Genomic DNA, 25,583 nt, shown 5'->3' on the forward strand with positions numbered 1-25,583 from the left:
AAATTATTTCCGATTGCAAGGGTCGATTATAATCATTTTTTATGAATAGATATACCCCGGAAATCCTACCCAGTTTGGAGAAAAAAATTCGAGAAGGTGTGAAATTTTTCAACAAAATTAAAAAATTTTAAATCGTTCTAAAAAAATTATTTCTGATTGCAGGGACCAATTATAATAATTTTTGGTCGATAGACATACCCTCGAAATCGTAACCATTTTCGAGAAAAAAATTCCTTACCGAAAATATAATTTCAGGCGAAAAATGCTTCCCGTAAATTTTATGTTTGAATCTTTAAAACACCATAACTTCTGAACGGATTGGACGATTTTAATGTTAAAAAAGCCAAACGCCGCGTATTTTAGTGTAGAATATGTAACAATTGTAAAAATATTGGAAAGGTTGTTCCTTGGCCCCGTAATGTTAGAAAACCCCCATAAAAATGGTCCAATTTTCAACTTAGATAGCCATAACTCCTATAATAGTGAATATATTTCAATGAAACTTTTTTCTCAAGTAGAGCCCATAGGTACCTACAAAAAAGTATTAAACAACTTTTCTGTAGGACGTCAAGCGAAATTATTAAAAATCAAAAACGAATTTTTAAGAAAAATCAACAGGGGATAGGTAGGTAGGTAGGTAGGTGCCTAAATTTTGTCGGCGAAATTGAAAAGTTTCAAATCGTTCTGGAAAAATTATTTTCGGTTGCGGAGGTAAATTATAATCATTTTCGGTGAATAGACATACTCCCGAAATCTTACCCACTTTCGAGAAAAAATTCAGTATTGGCGGAACTTTAAACGTTAATAACTTTTTAACGAAGCCACCATCAACAAATTGGTATTCTTGATTTTCGTCTTATTTTGGCCTCTAGAATCTCCCATTAATATTTTTCCCAAGGGTGGCCGAACACCCTTATATATATGTATGTATGTATGTATGTATAACAGAAAACAAAAAAACAAAAAAACACAAAAAATATTATTTTAATTTAACGCAACCTTAATTTAATAAATTATAATTTCTAATAATATATTTTTTCATGTAAAGCCACTATATTTCTTTCATTGTTCTTTCGCGTCATTACTTTAAGGTAATTTAGGTTTTAAATATGTTAAGCAAAAATCATGTTATCCAGTGCTGTACAAAGTTTTATGTTTTCGCAATTTTCTTATCGTGTTAGAGCGAAAGCGTGTTATAGGGGATATGATGCCGTGTTGTAGGGGACAAGCATCCCTGTATAGGGAAATTCTCTTTTACAAATGTCGACGGAATCCCGACGTAACACCTGTATCCACGAGTTGTTATTAATGAAGTTGAAGGTAGACGATCAACCAAGATTCACACGTAACCAGTCTTCCGAATTCAAGGACACTTCAATTTGGCGACAAGCATGGGATGCTGCTCACGAAATACACGAAACTTTCGTCGTGAGAGTAGCACGTGAAATTTACTTACATAACCTAAATCGAGCACGTACTCTACCTCACTTACGGGCACGAACGTAAGGCGATTTATACAGTCGATATCGCCGATTTTTACAAAAGGTAAGTTTTAACATTTAAGTAAACAAAGCCTCTGTAAGTTTTATTTTCCATACTTCAAAAGTAAAAATAAATGCATGAAAAAAGAAAAAAACGTTCTTGACAAGTCCTATAAAATACTTGAGTTCAGTTTGTTCATAATTCATCGGTAAAAGAATCTAACTCTATAACAATCCGATACACAAGATATAAAGTCAGTTTCTCCTTTCATTATTAGATGCGTTGACATTATTTAATTTTATAAATTATGATGATAAGTATGATGATTTTACAGAAAGAGTTTATTTTTAATATTAAAGATTTCCTATATAAAGACAAGAAGGATATTTTTACCAATATCTATCTATCTATCTTAATATTCTTCACCCACTTGGCCCACTTACTTTAACGAGTCTGAGTAAATCATCAGTACTATCAGTACTATCATTTATTAATAAAAATAATAGTTGGATAACATAGAACTTAATATTATTAGTCACACCACTAATAAAATGAATCTGCGATTCCATATCCAAAGATATAGTATAAGCTAGAAAATTCAGATTATTCAAGTTACTTCTGTCACTCGTCAAATTTTTTATGAAATTCTATGCTAATTCATGCTCTTTAAAATATAATTATAATCTACTGGGACTTTTAGTTAACTTATGTTTTAATAAATCAATAATCAAAGTATCTATAATTAATATTAAAATCAAATAAGAGTAGTCGAAATAGTATTAATATTTACTATCAGTCTCTGATATTTAAATTTTATTAAATATTTTAAATCTGTTATCACCTTGTTCAAATAATTTATTACTAGCTTTGATAAAATAGATTTTGGGATGGATTTTTTAAGAATGGAATAAAAGGAATTCAGTTGTGAATTTTTATGAGGAATAAAGGGATATTATTATACTATCAACATGTATATCGTTCTTTAACTTGTCCATTTAGATATTTATATACTTGTATAAATATAAACCCACACTAAAATCATGTAAATATCTAAATCATTTTTAAATCTATGATTTGGAAAATTTTAGGGACTTGGAACTTATTCATCTTTTATCTTACAGTTTTATCACACTTTAGAAGATAAAAATCATAATAATAATAATTTAATTTATTTTGCATAAAAACAGTCCTCTTCGTGCCTTTATATTTTCATTTTCTATGACCAAAAATTCGAAATTCGTTTCATTTTTACAAAAAAAGTGATTGGGATGTCCCCCAATCACTTATAAGTATCATTTGTCGATTATCTTAAATATCTTATTATATTTTTTCTATACTAAATTTTCAAACCTCTTTACCTTGATATCTTCTTTTTCATGTAATTTGAATACTTTTCTAAAGTAATCTTTTGTAAAATGTTCTGTTAATCTAAATTATCTAATAAATCTATATCAGAATTAGTTAATTCTGTTGTAAGATAAGTGAAAAATCAATGAAGACGAAGTTGCCAATATCAATTAAGTCAACTACTTTTGGTAATACATTTGGTTAAACATTCTTTCTTATTTTTTATCTCTGAATTTCGAGATTACACAGATTAAAAAAATTTGTCTCTCTTTATTATTGTATCTATTTTTTCAGAGGGTAAATAGGTTCGTCATCCCCTTCTTCATTTGGCTTATCTTCATTTTCTTTCTTTCTTTCTCTATTTGAAATTTGAAAAGTCTATCCTTCTTTTATTAACTTAACCCAGACCTAACCAGACCACAATTCATCTTTCATATATTACTTCTAAATTCTTTCTTATTAATACTTTTCTGTATTAAAAAGTAAGTAGTCTTTCATGTGATGCTTATTCAACATTCTTACTACAGCTTGGTGTTGTTGTTGTTTCTTTTTTTTACCAAGAATAAAGTTATTTAAGAAGTTTATGCAGAAAATTTCACGTGAAAAATTTATTTTCTTAGAAAAGTACAACGTAGAACTACTATATATGATATGTTGTTTGTTTATAAAATCATCAATAACTACGTATAAATATGGAATTATTCTATATTCTAACATTTTTCAATAATTGTATTAACCATATATCCAAGCTAACCAGTTTAGCCAGCATATGGACTTCTTTAACAGTTCTCCGTATTCCTTCAAATAGCATGTCATTAGTGTTGTACGCACTGCATCTCATATTATACGCAATTAATGTGACTTTTATACATATTATGCAACTGTATTATATCAACAAAGGGTGTAGAAACCCGTAAATAAATAAATAAATAAAGAAGTATTAAAAAGAGGGTAACGTGGAACTTGAAATGATTTTTTAGTTATTTTCTTTGGATATTAAAGTAGATTTCATTGGATGTAAGAGTAGATGTAATTGGACAGTTAAGTATTTTTTATTATACTGTTAAAGCAATGTGTTTTAAGGGGAGGAGGTTTAAACACCTCGCCTAACCTAACCTCGTCCGGATCTCGAGGGAAGGAACGCTGGGCAAATGGAAAATAATCGGTGCAAGTTGAATTTATTTTCGCTTAGTCGCCTTATACGATTAAGCCGTTTATTTCTTCTTAAATTTTACTCTTAATTACAATAGATAGAAGAAAATAATTTTCTAATTTGTTGATGGCGACTTCGTTAAAAAGTAATTATTCCGTCGGTAAAATGCGCAAGATTTCGGGGGTAAAATGATTGTAATTGACCCCCGCAACCGCAAATAATTTTTCCAAAACGATTTGAATTGAATTTGTTTTCCCGTCGAACAACCGTTTTCACACCTTCTCGAATTTTTTTCTAGAAAGTGGGTAGGATTTCTGGGGTATGTCTAGTCACCAAAAATGATTGTAATTGACCCCCACAGCTAACAATATTTTTTTCAGAACGATTTGAAATATTTTAATTTCGTCGAAAAATTTCACACCTTCTCGAATTTTTTTCTAGAAAGTGGGTAGGATTTCGAGGGTATGTGTCATTTGGTCACAATTACCAAAAATGATTGTAATTGACCCCCGCAACCGAAAATAATTTTTCCAAAACGATTTGAATTGAATTTTTTGTTTCTCTGTCACCTAATTAGATTTTCGGTAAGGAATTTTTTTCTCGAAAATGCGTAGGATCTCGGGGGTATGTGTAATGACCAAAAATTATTGCAATTTACCCTCACAACCGAAAATAATTTTTTTAGAACGATTTGAAAAATTTTTTACCTCTTGTTTTGTAGTTGTTCCTTCCGATCCATAGGATTTAAAAGATTTATGAAAAATCTTTTAAATGTTTCATATAAATCTTGGCAAGAATTAAATTTTCTGTAAAAAAAAATTAAATAAATTTGTTCTCTGCCTTCTCTAGAAAAGAAAAAATTAAATGAGATGAAATCTTATACATTACATGCTTACTTAAATCGCATTGAAAACGAATACCACAAATGTTTCAGAATAATCTGCAAAATGGTCTCACTCGCAAAGGGTTAATTGAGAAATAAATGTTTGGTAATTGAAAACAGGTAAGCAGGTTATTAACCAGCTGTTTTTTTCGCTAAGACAAATTGAAAACTCGGTTCTAACAAGGAAAAGTTGGAATGGTACCCGGTTTTGGGTTAGGTTTTACTTTAAGATATGTATTATTAAAGTTATTACAGGTACTATTTTCCGAAATAGAACTATATTCTATTCACCACTAATCAGCGTGGCCGTGAGTGATAAGGTGTTTGCCTGCAAGTTCGAGCTTCTTCTTTTGCTCTGCAGATTCGAACCCTGGTAGAAGAAATCTTTTTTTTATTTTTTCAATCATATTTTCGTACAATCAAGTACACATAACATGTGACATTATATTTTTGTATGCCCTTCGAATATTTCTTTTTTTTTAAGTTGAATTTAACCAAAATTACATTTATAACATAATATGTTATTTTCAATGTACGAAGTACATGAATCTGAAAAATGATGGTACTTTTCGTAAAAACAGTCAAAACATAAAAATTTCAAGCACCACGTGCATCTAACGAAAGTTCTGTTTTCACAGAAATTACAGAAATTATTTTCTATTTAATGATGATGATGGTGGAATGGAATGACCGCTTCATTTACATTGATAAAATGTGAACGATTTTCGGATAGTCGTACCTCGTACTTTTTACCTTATACTTGAGGTAAAAAGGGGTATAACCGGGTAAAACAGTTTTATGACATTACCTGCTAACTCATGTTACTGTTCTGATGAAAATGAAACGCTATGTTTTGTATTCGACTATGTCCTTTTAAAATTTTTAATCCAACCCATACTTTGTATTAAACTGGTAAACGGGATCACTTTTCTTTTGTGGTTTAAACGGTTTGGTGGTGCACGTTATTAATTTTGATGGATCGATACAATTATTTTTTTATGCAAAGTTAAGCCAAATCAAACTAGTTAATATATATTTAGTTCGTCATAACAAATTGATAATTATACGGTTATCTAAAAACATATCGAGGAAAATCATTATTAATTAATTTCTGCAACTATTAATTCTACTACTAAGTTTTGTTTATGTTATAAAAATAAGATAATAACTCTTCTTATTGAAAAATCCCACAGCGTGCACGATACTGGCAAAGAGTGGATTCTCATTTTAATTTATTAATTTTCAATCTTAAACTATTGATTTTGAAAAATCGTATTAATAATATACATATGTTACGCTCACATATAAGAATAATAATAAGAAAAAAATTTCTTTTTTTTTTCAATAATTAAAATATGATCAGGGGGTTTTAAAACCCATTTATTTTCGTAAAATAAATTTTACAAAATTTCTTTTTCAAACTACTTACGTACTTTGCTTATGTGCGCCTACATCGTCATGTGCGTCGGAAAGTAAAAATGCCTGGGCAGTCAGTCGAGAATCTCGACTCGAGATTCTAAATCGTATGCCGTTGACGGGAGGTCGGATTTCAGTTGTTAAGAGCGAGAAGGCAAATGTGAGCCTTTCTCTCTCGACTCTCACGAGGCGGTCCGAAATTACTTCGGGCAGCGTCAGTTTGCCTTTGTCGACTTTCCGAAACATTACGAGCTCACGTACGCGTGAGAGAGCACACTATGCCTTCGGTGCACTTCTGGCACCTCTGATTTCAGACACTTCCTCTAAACCAATCAAAAAACTTTTCGAACAAAAGTTACACAGAAATGACAACACTTGACAAGAAATTGCAATAGTAGAAATTAGCAAAACAGTTTTTATTCAACAAAAAATCAAGGTCGTTTCAATTTTTTTTTAACAAAAATATATAATTTTAAATATATAATCGATTTGTTTGTTGTATCTTTGTATTCTCTTTAAAAAAAAAGTGTAAGAGGTCTTAGGTCGAAAATTGACTGGAATTCTTTAGAAGCTATGATTTTTCTTCCGAATTCCCATTCACGCGACACACTGTCTCCGCTCCGCCGCCCCCGGAGGAGGATTAAACTTCATTAAATAAACGAAATACAGTTTGAAACCCTCCTATAACACGGTAGATCGGTTCCTATAAAATGCCGTGTTGTCTGAAACCGTGTTATATGAGACCTAACCCAGAGCCAGTTCACTCGAAAAGGGAGGGGAGTTATGGTCCGAAAACTTATTAAAAACGAATATTTTTTTTTAATTCAATGACAGAATTTACCACACAGTATTTGTTTAAATAAGTAATATATTTAACATAACAGGAAATAATTAAATAAATATGAATGAGCGCAAGCAGGCTGTTGCAGCTCGTAATGCAAATCAAAACGTAACATACGAGAAACGTCGCGAGAAGGCGTCCCCAAGACGAAAGAAACAAAACCGTCAACGATGTGAATGACGCGCATCTCAACGACCCATTTTATATCAAACACATATAGATCGCTTTCTCACATTCTACATAAGCAATTTAATTTTTCTATGTATACAGGGTGTTCGACCACCCCTGGGAAAAATTTTAATGGGAGATTCTAGAGGCCAAAATAAGACGAAAATCAAGAATACCAATTTGTTGATGGAGGCTTCGTTAAAACGTTATTAACAATTAAATTAAAAAATTTCAAATCGTTTTGGAAAAATTATTTTCGGTTGCCAATTCGGGGGTCAAGTACAATCATTTTTTATGAATACACATATCCCCGACAATCCTACCCTCCTTCGAGAAAAAAAGTTCGGGTAGGTGGTGAAATTTCTCGGCGAAAAAAAAAATTTTTCAAATCGTTCTAAAAAAATTATTTCCGATTGCAAGGGTCGATTATAATCATTTTTTATGAATAGATATACCCCGGAAATCCTACCCAGTTTGGAGAAAAAAATTCGAGAAGGTGTGAAATTTTTCAACAAAATTAAAAAATTTTAAATCGTTCTAAAAAAATTATTTCTGATTGCAGGGACCAATTATAATAATTTTTGGTCGATAGACATACCCTCGAAATCGTAACCATTTTCGAGAAAAAAATTCCTTACCGAAAATATAATTTCAGGCGAAAAATGCTTCCCGTAAATTTTATGTTTGAATCTTTAAAACACCATAACTTCTGAACGGATTGGACGATTTTAATGTTAAAAAAGCCAAACGCCGCGTATTTTAGTGTAGAATATGTAACAATTGTAAAAATATTGGAAAGGTTGTTCCTTGGCCCCGTAATGTTAGAAAACCCCCATAAAAATGGTCCAATTTTCAACTTAGATAGCCATAACTCCTATAATAGTGAATATATTTCAATGAAACTTTTTTCTCAAGTAGAGCCCATAGGTACCTACAAAAAAGTATTAAACAACTTTTCTGTAGGACGTCAAGCGAAATTATTAAAAATCAAAAACGAATTTTTAAGAAAAATCAACAGGGGATAGGTAGGTAGGTAGGTAGGTGCCTAAATTTTGTCGGCGAAATTGAAAAGTTTCAAATCGTTCTGGAAAAATTATTTTCGGTTGCGGAGGTAAATTATAATCATTTTCGGTGAATAGACATACTCCCGAAATCTTACCCACTTTCGAGAAAAAATTCAGTATTGGCGGAACTTTAAACGTTAATAACTTTTTAACGAAGCCACCATCAACAAATTGGTATTCTTGATTTTCGTCTTATTTTGGCCTCTAGAATCTCCCATTAATATTTTTCCCAAGGGTGGCCGAACACCCTTATATATATGTATGTATGTATGTATGTATAACAGAAAACAAAAAAACAAAAAAACAAAAAAACAAAAAAACAAAAAAACACAAAAAATATTATTTTAATTTAACGCAACCTTAATTTAATAAATTATAATTTCTAATAATATATTTTTTCATGTAAAGCCACTATATTTCTTTCATTGTTCTTTCGCGTCATTACTTTAAGGTAATTTAGGTTTTAAATATGTTAAGCAAAAATCATGTTATCCAGTGCTGTACAAAGTTTTATGTTTTCGCAATTTTCTTATCGTGTTAGAGCGAAAGCGTGTTATAGGGGATATGATGCCGTGTTGTAGGGGACAAGCATCCCTGTATAGGGAAATTCTCTTTTACAAATGTCGACGGAATCCCGACGTAACACCTGTATCCACGAGTTGTTATTAATGAAGTTGAAGGTAGACGATCAACCAAGATTCACACGTAACCAGTCTTCCGAATTCAAGGACACTTCAATTTGGCGACAAGCATGGGATGCTGCTCACGAAATACACGAAACTTTCGTCGTGAGAGTAGCACGTGAAATTTACTTACATAACCTAAATCGAGCACGTACTCTACCTCACTTACGGGCACGAACGTAAGGCGATTTATACAGTCGATATCGCCGATTTTTACAAAAGGTAAGTTTTAACATTTAAGTAAACAAAGCCTCTGTAAGTTTTATTTTCCATACTTCAAAAGTAAAAATAAATGCATGAAAAAAGAAAAAAACGTTCTTGACAAGTCCTATAAAATACTTGAGTTCAGTTTGTTCATAATTCATCGGTAAAAGAATCTAACTCTATAACAATCCGATACACAAGATATAAAGTCAGTTTCTCCTTTCATTATTAGATGCGTTGACATTATTTAATTTTATAAATTATGATGATAAGTATGATGATTTTACAGAAAGAGTTTATTTTTAATATTAAAGATTTCCTATATAAAGACAAGAAGGATATTTTTACCAATATCTATCTATCTATCTTAATATTCTTCACCCACTTGGCCCACTTACTTTAACGAGTCTGAGTAAATCATCAGTACTATCAGTACTATCATTTATTAATAAAAATAATAGTTGGATAACATAGAACTTAATATTATTAGTCACACCACTAATAAAATGAATCTGCGATTCCATATCCAAAGATATAGTATAAGCTAGAAAATTCAGATTATTCAAGTTACTTCTGTCACTCGTCAAATTTTTTATGAAATTCTATGCTAATTCATGCTCTTTAAAATATAATTATAATCTACTGGGACTTTTAGTTAACTTATGTTTTAATAAATCAATAATCAAAGTATCTATAATTAATATTAAAATCAAATAAGAGTAGTCGAAATAGTATTAATATTTACTATCAGTCTCTGATATTTAAATTTTATTAAATATTTTAAATCTGTTATCACCTTGTTCAAATAATTTATTACTAGCTTTGATAAAATAGATTTTGGGATGGATTTTTTAAGAATGGAATAAAAGGAATTCAGTTGTGAATTTTTATGAGGAATAAAGGGATATTATTATACTATCAACATGTATATCGTTCTTTAACTTGTCCATTTAGATATTTATATACTTGTATAAATATAAACCCACACTAAAATCATGTAAATATCTAAATCATTTTTAAATCTATGATTTGGAAAATTTTAGGGACTTGGAACTTATTCATCTTTTATCTTACAGTTTTATCACACTTTAGAAGATAAAAATCATAATAATAATAATTTAATTTATTTTGCATAAAAACAGTCCTCTTCGTGCCTTTATATTTTCATTTTCTATGACCAAAAATTCGAAATTCGTTTCATTTTTACAAAAAAAGTGATTGGGATGTCCCCCAATCACTTATAAGTATCATTTGTCGATTATCTTAAATATCTTATTATATTTTTTCTATACTAAATTTTCAAACCTCTTTACCTTGATATCTTCTTTTTCATGTAATTTGAATACTTTTCTAAAGTAATCTTTTGTAAAATGTTCTGTTAATCTAAATTATCTAATAAATCTATATCAGAATTAGTTAATTCTGTTGTAAGATAAGTGAAAAATCAATGAAGACGAAGTTGCCAATATCAATTAAGTCAACTACTTTTGGTAATACATTTGGTTAAACATTCTTTCTTATTTTTTATCTCTGAATTTCGAGATTACACAGATTAAAAAAATTTGTCTCTCTTTATTATTGTATCTATTTTTTCAGAGGGTAAATAGGTTCGTCATCCCCTTCTTCATTTGGCTTATCTTCATTTTCTTTCTTTCTTTCTCTATTTGAAATTTGAAAAGTCTATCCTTCTTTTATTAACTTAACCCAGACCTAACCAGACCACAATTCATCTTTCATATATTACTTCTAAATTCTTTCTTATTAATACTTTTCTGTATTAAAAAGTAAGTAGTCTTTCATGTGATGCTTATTCAACATTCTTACTACAGCTTGGTGTTGTTGTTGTTTCTTTTTTTTACCAAGAATAAAGTTATTTAAGAAGTTTATGCAGAAAATTTCACGTGAAAAATTTATTTTCTTAGAAAAGTACAACGTAGAACTACTATATATGATATGTTGTTTGTTTATAAAATCATCAATAACTACGTATAAATATGGAATTATTCTATATTCTAACATTTTTCAATAATTGTATTAACCATATATCCAAGCTAACCAGTTTAGCCAGCATATGGACTTCTTTAACAGTTCTCCGTATTCCTTCAAATAGCATGTCATTAGTGTTGTACGCACTGCATCTCATATTATACGCAATTAATGTGACTTTTATACATATTATGCAACTGTATTATATCAACAAAGGGTGTAGAAACCCGTAAATAAATAAATAAATAAAGAAGTATTAAAAAGAGGGTAACGTGGAACTTGAAATGATTTTTTAGTTATTTTCTTTGGATATTAAAGTAGATTTCATTGGATGTAAGAGTAGATGTAATTGGACAGTTAAGTATTTTTTATTATACTGTTAAAGCAATGTGTTTTAAGGGGAGGAGGTTTAAACACCTCGCCTAACCTAACCTCGTCCGGATCTCGAGGGAAGGAACGCTGGGCAAATGGAAAATAATCGGTGCAAGTTGAATTTATTTTCGCTTAGTCGCCTTATACGATTAAGCCGTTTATTTCTTCTTAAATTTTACTCTTAATTACAATAGATAGAAGAAAATAATTTTCTAATTTGTTGATGGCGACTTCGTTAAAAAGTAATTATTCCGTCGGTAAAATGCGCAAGATTTCGGGGGTAAAATGATTGTAATTGACCCCCGCAACCGCAAATAATTTTTCCAAAACGATTTGAATTGAATTTGTTTTCCCGTCGAACAACCGTTTTCACACCTTCTCGAATTTTTTTCTAGAAAGTGGGTAGGATTTCTGGGGTATGTCTAGTCACCAAAAATGATTGTAATTGACCCCCACAGCTAACAATATTTTTTTCAGAACGATTTGAAATATTTTAATTTCGTCGAAAAATTTCACACCTTCTCGAATTTTTTTCTAGAAAGTGGGTAGGATTTCGAGGGTATGTGTCATTTGGTCACAATTACCAAAAATGATTGTAATTGACCCCCGCAACCGAAAATAATTTTTCCAAAACGATTTGAATTGAATTTTTTGTTTCTCTGTCACCTAATTAGATTTTCGGTAAGGAATTTTTTTCTCGAAAATGCGTAGGATCTCGGGGGTATGTGTAATGACCAAAAATTATTGCAATTTACCCTCACAACCGAAAATAATTTTTTTAGAACGATTTGAAAAATTTTTTACCTCTTGTTTTGTAGTTGTTCCTTCCGATCCATAGGATTTAAAAGATTTATGAAAAATCTTTTAAATGTTTCATATAAATCTTGGCAAGAATTAAATTTTCTGTAAAAAAAAATTAAATAAATTTGTTCTCTGCCTTCTCTAGAAAAGAAAAAATTAAATGAGATGAAATCTTATACATTACATGCTTACTTAAATCGCATTGAAAACGAATACCACAAATGTTTCAGAATAATCTGCAAAATGGTCTCACTCGCAAAGGGTTAATTGAGAAATAAATGTTTGGTAATTGAAAACAGGTAAGCAGGTTATTAACCAGCTGTTTTTTTCGCTAAGACAAATTGAAAACTCGGTTCTAACAAGGAAAAGTTGGAATGGTACCCGGTTTTGGGTTAGGTTTTACTTTAAGATATGTATTATTAAAGTTATTACAGGTACTATTTTCCGAAATAGAACTATATTCTATTCACCACTAATCAGCGTGGCCGTGAGTGATAAGGTGTTTGCCTGCAAGTTCGAGCTTCTTCTTTTGCTCTGCAGATTCGAACCCTGGTAGAAGAAATCTTTTTTTTATTTTTTCAATCATATTTTCGTACAATCAAGTACACATAACATGTGACATTATATTTTTGTATGCCCTTCGAATATTTCTTTTTTTTTAAGTTGAATTTAACCAAAATTACATTTATAACATAATATGTTATTTTCAATGTACGAAGTACATGAATCTGAAAAATGATGGTACTTTTCGTAAAAACAGTCAAAACATAAAAATTTCAAGCACCACGTGCATCTAACGAAAGTTCTGTTTTCACAGAAATTACAGAAATTATTTTCTATTTAATGATGATGATGGTGGAATGGAATGACCGCTTCATTTACATTGATAAAATGTGAACGATTTTCGGATAGTCGTACCTCGTACTTTTTACCTTATACTTGAGGTAAAAAGGGGTATAACCGGGTAAAACAGTTTTATGACATTACCTGCTAACTCATGTTACTGTTCTGATGAAAATGAAACGCTATGTTTTGTATTCGACTATGTCCTTTTAAAATTTTTAATCCAACCCATACTTTGTATTAAACTGGTAAACGGGATCACTTTTCTTTTGTGGTTTAAACGGTTTGGTGGTGCACGTTATTAATTTTGATGGATCGATACAATTATTTTTTTATGCAAAGTTAAGCCAAATCAAACTAGTTAATATATATTTAGTTCGTCATAACAAATTGATAATTATACGGTTATCTAAAAACATATCGAGGAAAATCATTATTAATTAATTTCTGCAACTATTAATTCTACTACTAAGTTTTGTTTATGTTATAAAAATAAGATAATAACTCTTCTTATTGAAAAATCCCACAGCGTGCACGATACTGGCAAAGAGTGGATTCTCATTTTAATTTATTAATTTTCAATCTTAAACTATTGATTTTGAAAAATCGTATTAATAATATACATATGTTACGCTCACATATAAGAATAATAATAAGAAAAAAATTTCTTTTTTTTTTCAATAATTAAAATATGATCAGGGGGTTTTAAAACCCATTTATTTTCGTAAAATAAATTTTACAAAATTTCTTTTTCAAACTACTTACGTACTTTGCTTATGTGCGCCTACATCGTCATGTGCGTCGGAAAGTAAAAATGCCTGGGCAGTCAGTCGAGAATCTCGACTCGAGATTCTAAATCGTATGCCGTTGACGGGAGGTCGGATTTCAGTTGTTAAGAGCGAGAAGGCAAATGTGAGCCTTTCTCTCTCGACTCTCACGAGGCGGTCCGAAATTACTTCGGGCAGCGTCAGTTTGCCTTTGTCGACTTTCCGAAACATTACGAGCTCACGTACGCGTGAGAGAGCACACTATGCCTTCGGTGCACTTCTGGCACCTCTGATTTCAGACACTTCCTCTAAACCAATCAAAAAACTTTTCGAACAAAAGTTACACAGAAATGACAACACTTGACAAGAAATTGCAATAGTAGAAATTAGCAAAACAGTTTTTATTCAACAAAAAATCAAGGTCGTTTCAATTTTTTTTTAACAAAAATATATAATTTTAAATATATAATCGATTTGTTTGTTGTATCTTTGTATTCTCTTTAAAAAAAAAGTGTAAGAGGTCTTAGGTCGAAAATTGACTGGAATTCTTTAGAAGCTATGATTTTTCTTCCGAATTCCCATTCACGCGACACACTGTCTCCGCTCCGCCGCCCCCGGAGGAGGATTAAACTTCATTAAATAAACGAAATACAGTTTGAAACCCTCCTATAACACGGTAGATCGGTTCCTATAAAATGCCGTGTTGTCTGAAACCGTGTTATATGAGACCTAACCCAGAGCCAGTTCACTCGAAAAGGGAGGGGAGTTATGGTCCGAAAACTTATTAAAAACGAATATTTTTTTTTAATTCAATGACAGAATTTACCACACAGTATTTGTTTAAATAAGTAATATATTTAACATAACAGGAAATAATTAAATAAATATGAATGAGCGCAAGCAGGCTGTTGCAGCTCGTAATGCAAATCAAAACGTAACATACGAGAAACGTCGCGAGAAGGCGTCCCCAAGACGAAAGAAACAAAACCGTCAACGATGTGAATGACGCGCATCTCAACGACCCATTTTATATCAAACACATATAGATCGCTTTCTCACATTCTACATAAGCAATTTAATTTTTCTATGTATACAGGGTGTTCGACCACCCCTGGGAAAAATTTTAATGGGAGATTCTAGAGGCCAAAATAAGACGAAAATCAAGAATACCAATTTGTTGATGGAGGCTTCGTTAAAACGTTATTAACAATTAAATTAAAAAATTTCAAATCGTTTTGGAAAAATTATTTTCGGTTGCCAATTCGGGGGTCAAGTACAATCATTTTTTATGAATACACATATCCCCGACAATCCTACCCTCCTTCGAGAAAAAAAGTTCGGGTAGGTGGTGAAATTTCTCGGCGAAAAAAAAAATTTTTCAAATCGTTCTAAAAAAATTATTTCCGATTGCAAGGGTCGATTATAATCATTTTTTATGAATAGATATACCCCGGAAATCCTACCCAGTTTGGAGAAAAAAATTCGAGAAGGTGTGAAATTTTTCAACAAAATTAAAAAATTTTAAATCGTTCTAAAAAAATTATTTCTGATTGCAGGGACCAATTATAATAATTTTTGGTCGATAGACATACCCTCGAAATCGTAACCATTTTCGAGAAAAAAATTCCTTACCGAAAATATAATTTCAGGCGAAAAATGCTTCCCGTAAATTTTATGTTTGAATCTTTAAAACACCATAACTTCTGAACGGATTGGACGATTTTAATGTTAAAAAAGCCAAACGCCGCGTATTTTAGTGTAGAATATGTAACAATTGTAAAAATATTGGAAAGGTTGTTCCTTGGCCCCGTAATGTTAGAAAACCCCCATAAAAATGGTCCAATTTTCAACTTAGATAGCCATAACTCCTATAATAGTGAATATATTTCAATGAAACTTTTTTCTCAAGTAGAGCCCATAGGTACCTACAAAAAAGTATTAAACAACTTTTCTGTAGGACGTCAAGCGAAATTATTAAAAATCAAAAACGAATTTTTAAGAAAAATCAACAGGGGATAGGTAGGTAGGTAGGTAGGTGCCTAAATTTTGTCGGCGAAATTGAAAAGTTTCAAATCGTTCTGGAAAAATTATTTTCGGTTGCGGAGGTAAATTATAATCATTTTCGGTGAATAGACATACTCCCGAAATCTTACCCACTTTCGAGAAAAAATTCAGTATTGGCGGAACTTTAAACGTTAATAACTTTTTAACGAAGCCACCATCAACAAATTGGTATTCTTGATTTTCGTCTTATTTTGGCCTCTAGAATCTCCCATTAATATTTTTCCCAAGGGTGGCCGAACACCCTTATATATATGTATGTATGTATGTATGTATAACAGAAAACAAAAAAACAAAAAAACACAAAAAATATTATTTTAATTTAACGCAACCTTAATTTAATAAATTATAATTTCTAATAATATATTTTTTCATGTAAAGCCACTATATTTCTTTCATTGTTCTTTCGCGTCATTACTTTAAGGTAATTTAGGTTTTAAATATGTTAAGCAAAAATCATGTTATCCAGTGCTGTACAAAGTTTTATGTTTTCGCAATTTTCTTATCGTGTTAGAGCGAAAGCGTGTTATAGGGGATATGATGCCGTGTTGTAGGGGACAAGCATCCCTGTATAGGGAAATTCTCTTTTACAAATGTCGACGGAATCCCGACGTAACACCTGTATCCACGAGTTGTTATTAATGAAGTTGAAGGTAGACGATCAACCAAGATTCACACGTAACCAGTCTTCCGAATTCAAGGACACTTCAATTTGGCGACAAGCATGGGATGCTGCTCACGAAATACACGAAACTTTCGTCGTGAGAGTAGCACGTGAAATTTACTTACATAACCTAAATCGAGCACGTACTCTACCTCACTTACGGGCACGAACGTAAGGCGATTTATACAGTCGATATCGCCGATTTTTACAAAAGGTAAGTTTTAACATTTAAGTAAACAAAGCCTCTGTAAGTTTTATTTTCCATACTTCAAAAGTAAAAATAAATGCATGAAAAAAGAAAAAAACGTTCTTGACAAGTCCTATAAAATACTTGAGTTCAGTTTGTTCATAATTCATCGGTAAAAGAATCTAACTCTATAACAATCCGATACACAAGATATAAAGTCAGTTTCTCCTTTCATTATTAGATGCGTTGACATTATTTAATTTTATAAATTATGATGATAAGTATGATGATTTTACAGAAAGAGTTTATTTTTAATATTAAAGATTTCCTATATAAAGACAAGAAGGATATTTTTACCAATATCTATCTATCTATCTTAATATTCTTCACCCACTTGGCCCACTTACTTTAACGAGTCTGAGTAAATCATCAGTACTATCAGTACTATCATTTATTAATAAAAATAATAGTTGGATAACATAGAACTTAATATTATTAGTCACACCACTAATAAAATGAATCTGCGATTCCATATCCAAAGATATAGTATAAGCTAGAAAATTCAGATTATTCAAGTTACTTCTGTCACTCGTCAAATTTTTTATGAAATTCTATGCTAATTCATGCTCTTTAAAATATAATTATAATCTACTGGGACTTTTAGTTAACTTATGTTTTAATAAATCAATAATCAAAGTATCTATAATTAATATTAAAATCAAATAAGAGTAGTCGAAATAGTATTAATATTTACTATCAGTCTCTGATATTTAAATTTTATTAAATATTTTAAATCTGTTATCACCTTGTTCAAATAATTTATTACTAGCTTTGATAAAATAGATTTTGGGATGGATTTTTTAAGAATGGAATAAAAGGAATTCAGTTGTGAATTTTTATGAGGAATAAAGGGATATTATTATACTATCAACATGTATATCGTTCTTTAACTTGTCCATTTAGATATTTATATACTTGTATAAATATAAACCCACACTAAAATCATGTAAATATCTAAATCATTTTTAAATCTATGATTTGGAAAATTTTAGGGACTTGGAACTTATTCATCTTTTATCTTACAGTTTTATCACACTTTAGAAGATAAAAATCATAATAATAATAATTTAATTTATTTTGCATAAAAACAGTCCTCTTCGTGCCTTTATATTTTCATTTTCTATGACCAAAAATTCGAAATTCGTTTCATTTTTACAAAAAAAGTGATTGGGATGTCCCCCAATCACTTATAAGTATCATTTGTCGATTATCTTAAATATCTTATTATATTTTTTCTATACTAAATTTTCAAACCTCTTTACCTTGATATCTTCTTTTTCATGTAATTTGAATACTTTTCTAAAGTAATCTTTTGTAAAATGTTCTGTTAATCTAAATTATCTAATAAATCTATATCAGAATTAGTTAATTCTGTTGTAAGATAAGTGAAAAATCAATGAAGACGAAGTTGCCAATATCAATTAAGTCAACTACTTTTGGTAATACATTTGGTTAAACATTCTTTCTTATTTTTTATCTCTGAATTTCGAGATTACACAGATTAAAAAAATTTGTCTCTCTTTATTATTGTATCTATTTTTTCAGAGGGTAAATAGGTTCGTCATCCCCTTCTTCATTTGGCTTATCTTCATTTTCTTTCTTTCTTTCTCTATTTGAAATTTGAAAAGTCTATCCTTCTTTTATTAACTTAACCCAGACCTAACCAGACCACAATTCATCTTTCATATATTACTTCTAAATTCTTTCTTATTAATACTTTTCTGTATTAAAAAGTAAGTAGTCTTTCATGTGATGCTTATTCAACATTCTTACTACAGCTTGGTGTTGTTGTTGTTTCTTTTTTTTACCAAGAATAAAGTTATTTAAGAAGTTTATGCAGAAAATTTCACGTGAAAAATTTATTTTCTTAGAAAAGTACAACGTAGAACTACTATATATGATATGTTGTTTGTTTATAAAATCATCAATAACTACGTATAAATATGGAATTATTCTATATTCTAACATTTTTCAATAATTGTATTAACCATATATCCAAGCTAACCAGTTTAGCCAGCATATGGACTTCTTTAACAGTTCTCCGTATTCCTTCAAATAGCATGTCATTAGTGTTGTACGCACTGCATCTCATATTATACGCAATTAATGTGACTTTTATACATATTATGCAACTGTATTATATCAACAAAGGGTGTAGAAACCCGTAAATAAATAAATAAATAAAGAAGTATTAAAAAGAGGGTAACGTGGAACTTGAAATGATTTTTTAGTTATTTTCTTTGGATATTAAAGTAGATTTCATTGGATGTAAGAGTAGATGTAATTGGACAGTTAAGTATTTTTTATTATACTGTTAAAGCAATGTGTTTTAAGGGGAGGAGGTTTAAACACCTCGCCTAACCTAACCTCGTCCGGATCTCGAGGGAAGGAACGCTGGGCAAATGGAAAATAATCGGTGCAAGTTGAATTTATTTTCGCTTAGTCGCCTTATACGATTAAGCCGTTTATTTCTTCTTAAATTTTACTCTTAATTACAATAGATAGAAGAAAATAATTTTCTAATTTGTTGATGGCGACTTCGTTAAAAAGTAATTATTCCGTCGGTAAAATGCGCAAGATTTCGGGGGTAAAATGATTGTAATTGACCCCCGCAACCGCAAATAATTTTTCCAAAACGATTTGAATTGAATTTGTTTTCCCGTCGAACAACCGTTTTCACACCTTCTCGAATTTTTTTCTAGAAAGTGGGTAGGATTTCTGGGGTATGTCTAGTCACCAAAAATGATTGTAATTGACCCCCACAGCTAACAATATTTTTTTCAGAACGATTTGAAATATTTTAATTTCGTCGAAAAATTTCACACCTTCTCGAATTTTTTTCTAGAAAGTGGGTAGGATTTCGAGGGTATGTGTCATTTGGTCACAATTACCAAAAATGATTGTAATTGACCCCCGCAACCGAAAATAATTTTTCCAAAACGATTTGAATTGAATTTTTTGTTTCTCTGTCACCTAATTAGATTTTCGGTAAGGAATTTTTTTCTCGAAAATGCGTAGGATCTCGGGGGTATGTGTAATGACCAAAAATTATTGCAATTTACCCTCACAACCGAAAATAATTTTTTTAGAACGATTTGAAAAATTTTTTACCTCTTGTTTTGTAGTTGTTCCTTCCGATCCATAGGATTTAAAAGATTTATGAAAAATCTTTTAAATGTTTCATATAAATCTTGGCAAGAATTAAATTTTCTGTAAAAAAAAATTAAATAAATTTGTTCTCTGCCTTCTCTAGAAAAGAAAAAATTAAATGAGATGAAATCTTATACATTACATGCTTACTTAAATCGCATTGAAAACGAATACCACAAATGTTTCAGAATAATCTGCAAAATGGTCTCACTCGCAAAGGGTTAATTGAGAAATAAATGTTTGGTAATTGAAAACAGGTAAGCAGGTTATTAACCAGCTGTTTTTTTCGCTAAGACAAATTGAAAACTCGGTTCTAACAAGGAAAAGTTGGAATGGTACCCGGTTTTGGGTTAGGTTTTACTTTAAGATATGTATTATTAAAGTTATTACAGGTACTATTTTCCGAAATAGAACTATATTCTATTCACCACTAATCAGCGTGGCCGTGAGTGATAAGGTGTTTGCCTGCAAGTTCGAGCTTCTTCTTTTGCTCTGCAGATTCGAACCCTGGTAGAAGAAATCTTTTTTTTATTTTTTCAATCATATTTTCGTACAATCAAGTACACATAACATGTGACATTATATTTTTGTATGCCCTTCGAATATTTCTTTTTTTTTAAGTTGAATTTAACCAAAATTACATTTATAACATAATATGTTATTTTCAATGTACGAAGTACATGAATCTGAAAAATGATGGTACTTTTCGTAAAAACAGTCAAAACATAAAAATTTCAAGCACCACGTGCATCTAACGAAAGTTCTGTTTTCACAGAAATTACAGAAATTATTTTCTATTTAATGATGATGATGGTGGAATGGAATGACCGCTTCATTTACATTGATAAAATGTGAACGATTTTCGGATAGTCGTACCTCGTACTTTTTACCTTATACTTGAGGTAAAAAGGGGTATAACCGGGTAAAACAGTTTTATGACATTACCTGCTAACTCATGTTACTGTTCTGATGAAAATGAAACGCTATGTTTTGTATTCGACTATGTCCTTTTAAAATTTTTAATCCAACCCATACTTTGTATTAAACTGGTAAACGGGATCACTTTTCTTTTGTGGTTTAAACGGTTTGGTGGTGCACGTTATTAATTTTGATGGATCGATACAATTATTTTTTTATGCAAAGTTAAGCCAAATCAAACTAGTTAATATATATTTAGTTCGTCATAACAAATTGATAATTATACGGTTATCTAAAAACATATCGAGGAAAATCATTATTAATTAATTTCTGCAACTATTAATTCTACTACTAAGTTTTGTTTATGTTATAAAAATAAGATAATAACTCTTCTTATTGAAAAATCCCACAGCGTGCACGATACTGGCAAAGAGTGGATTCTCATTTTAATTTATTAATTTTCAATCTTAAACTATTGATTTTGAAAAATCGTATTAATAATATACATATGTTACGCTCACATATAAGAATAATAATAAGAAAAAAATTTCTTTTTTTTTTCAATAATTAAAATATGATCAGGGGGTTTTAAAACCCATTTATTTTCGTAAAATAAATTTTACAAAATTTCTTTTTCAAACTACTTACGTACTTTGCTTATGTGCGCCTACATCGTCATGTGCGTCGGAAAGTAAAAATGCCTGGGCAGTCAGTCGAGAATCTCGACTCGAGATTCCAAATCGTATGCCGTTGACGGGAGGTCGGATTTCAGTTGTTAAGAGCGAGAAGGCAAATGTGAGCCTTTCTCTCTCGACTCTCACGAGGCGGTCCGAAATTACTTCGGGCAGCGTCAGTTTGCCTTTGTCGACTTTCCGAAACATTACGAGCTCACGTACGCGTGAGAGAGCACACTATGCCTTCGGTGCACTTCTGGCACCTCTGATTTCAGACACTTCCTCTAAACCAATCAAAAAACTTTTCGAACAAAAGTTACACAGAAATGACAACACTTGACAAGAAATTGCAATAGTAGAAATTAGCAAAACAGTTTTTATTCAACAAAAAATCAAGGTCGTTTCAATTTTTTTTTAACAAAAATATATAATTTTAAATATATAATCGATTTGTTTGTTGTATCTTTGTATTCTCTTTAAAAAAAAAGTGTAAGAGGTCTTAGGTCGAAAATTGACTGGAATTCTTTAGAAGCTATGATTTTTCTTCCGAATTCCCATTCACGCGACACACTGTCTCCGCTCCGCCGCCCCCGGAGGAGGATTAAACTTCATTAAATAAACGAAATACAGTTTGAAACCCTCCTATAACACGGTAGATCGGTTCCTATAAAATGCCGTGTTGTCTGAAACCGTGTTATATGAGACCTAACCCAGAGCCAGTTCACTCGAAAAGGGAGGGGAGTTATGGTCCGAAAACTTATTAAAAACGAATATTTTTTTTTAATTCAATGACAGAATTTACCACACAGTATTTGTTTAAATAAGTAATATATTTAACATAACAGGAAATAATTAAATAAATATGAATGAGCGCAAGCAGGCTGTTGCAGCTCGTAATGCAAATCAAAACGTAACATACGAGAAACGTCGCGAGAAGGCGTCCCCAAGACGAAAGAAACAAAACCGTCAACGATGTGAATGACGCGCATCTCAACGACCCATTTTATATCAAACACATATAGATCGCTTTCTCACATTCTACATAAGCAATTTAATTTTTCTATGTATACAGGGTGTTCGACCACCCCTGGGAAAAATTTTAATGGGAGATTCTAGAGGCCAAAATAAGACGAAAATCAAGAATACCAATTTGTTGATGGAGGCTTCGTTAAAACGTTATTAACAATTAAATTAAAAAATTTCAAATCGTTTTGGAAAAATTATTTTCGGTTGCCAATTCGGGGGTCAAGTACAATCATTTTTTATGAATACACATATCCCCGACAATCCTACCCTCCTTCGAGAAAAAAAGTTCGGGTAGGTGGTGAAATTTCTCGGCGAAAAAAAAAATTTTTCAAATCGTTCTAAAAAAATTATTTCCGATTGCAAGGGTCGATTATAATCATTTTTTATGAATAGATATACCCCGGAAATCCTACCCAGTTTGGAGAAAAAAATTCGAGAAGGTGTGAAATTTTTCAACAAAATTAAAAAATTTTAAATCGTTCTAAAAAAATTATTTCTGATTGCAGGGACCAATTATAATAATTTTTGGTCGATAGACATACCCTCGAAATCGTAACCATTTTCGAGAAAAAAATTCCTTACCGAAAATATAATTTCAGGCGAAAAATGCTTCCCGTAAATTTTATGTTTGAATCTTTAAAACACCATAACTTCTGAACGGATTGGACGATTTTAATGTTAAAAAAGCCAAACGCCGCGTATTTTAGTGTAGAATATGTAACAATTGTAAAAATATTGGAAAGGTTGTTCCTTGGCCCCGTAATGTTAGAAAACCCCCATAAAAATGGTCCAATTTTCAACTTAGATAGCCATAACTCCTATAATAGTGAATATATTTCAATGAAACTTTTTTCTCAAGTAGAGCCCATAGGTACCTACAAAAAAGTATTAAACAACTTTTCTGTAGGACGTCAAGCGAAATTATTAAAAATCAAAAACGAATTTTTAAGAAAAATCAACAGGGGATAGGTAGGTAGGTAGGTAGGTGCCTAAATTTTGTCGGCGAAATTGAAAAGTTTCAAATCGTTCTGGAAAAATTATTTTCGGTTGCGGAGGTAAATTATAATCATTTTCGGTGAATAGACATACTCCCGAAATCTTACCCACTTTCGAGAAAAAATTCAGTATTGGCGGAACTTTAAACGTTAATAACTTTTTAACGAAGCCACCATCAACAAATTGGTATTCTTGATTTTCGTCTTATTTTGGCCTCTAGAATCTCCCATTAATATTTTTCCCAAGGGTGGCCGAACACCCTTATATATATGTATGTATGTATGTATGTATAACAGAAAACAAAAAAACAAAAAAACACAAAAAATATTATTTTAATTTAACGCAACCTTAATTTAATAAATTATAATTTCTAATAATATATTTTTTCATGTAAAGCCACTATATTTCTTTCATTGTTCTTTCGCGTCATTACTTTAAGGTAATTTAGGTTTTAAATATGTTAAGCAAAAATCATGTTATCCAGTGCTGTACAAAGTTTTATGTTTTCGCAATTTTCTTATCGTGTTAGAGCGAAAGCGTGTTATAGGGGATATGATGCCGTGTTGTAGGGGACAAGCATCCCTGTATAGGGAAATTCTCTTTTACAAATGTCGACGGAATCCCGACGTAACACCTGTATCCACGAGTTGTTATTAATGAAGTTGAAGGTAGACGATCAACCAAGATTCACACGTAACCAGTCTTCCGAATTCAAGGACACTTCAATTTGGCGACAAGCATGGGATGCTGCTCACGAAATACACGAAACTTTCGTCGTGAGAGTAGCACGTGAAATTTACTTACATAACCTAAATCGAGCACGTACTCTACCTCACTTACGGGCACGAATGTAAGGCGATTTATACAGTCGATATCGCCGATTTTTACAAAAGGTAAGTTTTAACATTTAAGTAAACAAAGCCTCTGTAAGTTTTATTTTCCATACTTCAAAAGTAAAAATAAATGCATGAAAAAAGAAAAAAACGTTCTTGACAAGTCCTATAAAATACTTGAGTTCAGTTTGTTCATAATTCATCGGTAAAAGAATCTAACTCTATAACAATCCGATACACAAGATATAAAGTCAGTTTCTCCTTTCATTATTAGATGCGTTGACTTTAATTTTATAAATTATGATGATAAGTATGATGATTTTACAGAAAGAGTTTATTTTTAATATTAAAGATTTCCTATATAAAGACAAGAAGGATATTTTTACCAATATCTATCTATCTATCTTAATATTCTTCACCCACTTGGCCCACTTACTTTAACGAGTCTGAGTAAATCATCAGTACTATCAGTACTATCATTTATTAATAAAAATAATAGTTGGATAACATAGAACTTAATATTATTAGTCACACCACTAATAAAATGAATCTGCGATTCCATATCCAAAGATATAGTATAAGCTAGAAAATTCAGATTATTCAAGTTACTTCTATCACTCGTCAAATTTTTTATGAAATTCTATGCTAATTCATGCTCTTTAAAATATAATTATAATCTACTGGGACTTTTAGTTAACTTATGTTTTAATGAATCAATAATCAAAGTATCTATAATTAATATTAAAATCAAATAAGAGTAGTCGAAATAGTATTAATATTTACTATCAGTCTCTGATATTTAAATTTTATTAAATATTTTAAATCTGTTATCACCTTGTTCAAATAATTTATTACTAGCTTTGATAAAATAGATTTTGGGATGGATTTTTTAAGAATGGAATAAAAGGAATTCAGTTGTGAATTTTTATGAGGAATAAAGGGATATTATTATACTATCAACATGTATATCGTTCTTTAACTTGCCCATTTAGATATTTATATAC

The 25,583-nt window shown here is 30.7% G+C and overlaps 1 long non-coding RNA gene across 2 annotated transcripts; it reads left to right on the forward strand.

Annotated features, from left to right (window-relative positions):
- Positions 1 to 470: 470 nt before the first annotated feature.
- On the forward strand, positions 471 to 24,611 carry LOC143351046 (uncharacterized). 2 transcript variants are annotated; one of them, XR_013081438.1, is made up of 4 exons: positions 471 to 1,545; positions 8,936 to 9,259; positions 16,626 to 16,949; positions 24,316 to 24,611. It is a non-coding gene; the product is annotated as an uncharacterized LOC143351046 (long non-coding RNA). The 2 variants fall into 2 exon arrangements; XR_013081437.1 differs by lacking the exon at positions 24,316 to 24,611 and having other exon boundaries at positions 16,626 to 17,450.
- Positions 24,612 to 25,583: the final 972 nt, after the last annotated feature.

This window comes from Colletes latitarsis, unplaced genomic scaffold, assembly GCF_051014445.1.
Source record: "Colletes latitarsis isolate SP2378_abdomen unplaced genomic scaffold, iyColLati1 scaffold0061, whole genome shotgun sequence".
NCBI classification, from domain to species: Eukaryota; Metazoa; Arthropoda; class Insecta; order Hymenoptera; family Colletidae; genus Colletes; species Colletes latitarsis.